At 39.5% G+C, this 1930-nt stretch overlaps 1 non-coding gene across 1 annotated transcript; it reads right to left on the bottom strand.

The window, feature by feature from the left end:
* Window positions 1–837: 837 nt before the first annotated feature.
* LOC144498066 (U2 spliceosomal RNA) lies at window positions 838–1036 on the bottom strand. The gene has a single exon (XR_013498630.1). It is a non-coding gene; the product is annotated as a U2 spliceosomal RNA (small nuclear RNA).
* Window positions 1037–1930: the final 894 nt, after the last annotated feature.

The raw sequence follows: 1930 nt of genomic DNA, 5'->3' as shown, positions 1-1930 counted from the left end.
TATTTTAATGTGAAGTCAGGGATTCTTCACCTGGTCGATAACACTACTGCAGATTGTGTTGACCTGTGGCATGATCTACAGTTTTTAAGGATGTAACTTGATTAATGATGAATTTCAAACATTTCTTTTAGCTCTGCAGCATGTACAATGTTTCATTCACACTGAAGCAGTGCGTAACAGGGGTTGTATTTATTGTATTAGCGGTTGAGGCTCAGATCTCCCACATGCCCAAGCCCCACTCCAGAAACTCAAGCACATAATCCAGCTGGCCTTTCAGTGCAGTGCAGTACTGAGAGAGTGCTGCGCTATTGAAGGCACAGGAATTTTCCCATCCAACCTGCCATAGGAATCGTAGCGAGCTGGGGCGGACCATGCAAAAATCCGTTGACCTCAGGTGGGATTTTCCGGTCTTGGTGCGAGCACAGCCAGAAAATCCCACCCACATTCTTTCAGATGAACCTTTAAACCAAGACCTTATTGTTCTCTCAGGTAGATGCAAAAGATCAAAGATGAGCAGGGAATGTCACCCAGTATCCTGGCTGATATTTATCCATTAACCAACATCATTAAAACAGATTATCTGCTCATATACTGATTGCTGTTTCTGGAAGTTTAAATTGGCTGTCACATTTCCTACATAACAACAATGGCCACATTTCAAAAATACTTCATTTACTGTAATGCGTTTTGGGATGCTATAAAAATGCAAGGGCAATCTTCTCTTTTTTTTGTTTATATATCCAATTCGATCCAATCGAAGTCCAATTCAGTAACTGAGCAAGTGAGACATTCCCGATCCAAGCTGACAGGACAGGCCTCTCACTTCCCATCTTGGGCTTGATCTACATGATCCAAGCTGATTGGAGTAGGCATTGCACCTTATCCAAGGCTTGATCATATTTGCATCTTAGCCAAAAGGCCGAGATGCCGCTTTAAAAAATTGCTTCAAATGAAGCCACAATGTAACCTAATGACTTCAACCAAGTGCAGGACGTCGATACTACACTTGATCGTAGCCAAAAGGCTGAGAAGGGCAATCTTCTCTTTAATTTTGGCAATCTTCATATTGCTGCCTGGCTATTTCAACAAATAATTATTTTGTGAAGTAGAAGCTTTTGTGATACCACAGTATAGCTGTAGTAACGTATAGATTAAAAGCCCACAAACAGCAATTAAAAGCCTGCCTGAACAGTTTTGTATTACAATGCAGTCTATACCAGATTATTATTTTCCCAGCTTGGCTCACAACCACCTTCTCAATGGAAATTAAGGATGGGCGATAAATGCTGATCTCTCCAGCGATGCTCACATCCCGTGGAAGAATAAAAAAACAGAGTGGTTCTTATGTTCTATACACCTGGGCGACAAACTATAACTAACTTTCAAGAAGAACACAGAGACTTCTCATTTATTGAACAGCCACAGCTCAGCCAGCTCAGGAAACAGGTTTATTGTTTAACACGAAATCCTGTTTCTTGTACATTGTGAAAATGACAGGTGTCTGTAAGAGCATCATTTAATATCAGGAGCTGGATTCTGTCTGCAAACAAATTCTCCAGAGGGAACTAAAATGCAAAATGCATTTTAATTTCTTGGCATTGTTTTCTAGTTTGCAATTGAACCATAAATAGATGTATTTTAACTATGCAAACCTAGTCCAATGAGATGTTAAAGTGCAAAAGCTTTGAATCATCTTATAAACAAAATATATTTGAGTGATCAGAAGTTTTATGCTCAATGTTTTCTGGTCTTTTCAATAGAGAATTGGGACAGGTGGCAAGTTAAACGTTAGAAATATTCTGATCAGGTGCAAGTAAATTGCTCTAAATCATTGCTGAACTATTCAGTGACATCAAGCGTCTGACTGGAGGATCAATCAAAGTATAGAGATAGCTGTAGATAGTTAGAATCATAGAATCCCTACAGTGCA

Source organism: Mustelus asterias, chromosome 8 (genome assembly GCF_964213995.1).
Source record: "Mustelus asterias chromosome 8, sMusAst1.hap1.1, whole genome shotgun sequence".
NCBI classification, from domain to species: domain Eukaryota; kingdom Metazoa; phylum Chordata; class Chondrichthyes; order Carcharhiniformes; family Triakidae; genus Mustelus; species Mustelus asterias.
The sequence above is the reverse complement of the archived record's forward strand: the minus strand, read 5'-3'. Positions and strand labels throughout refer to the sequence as shown.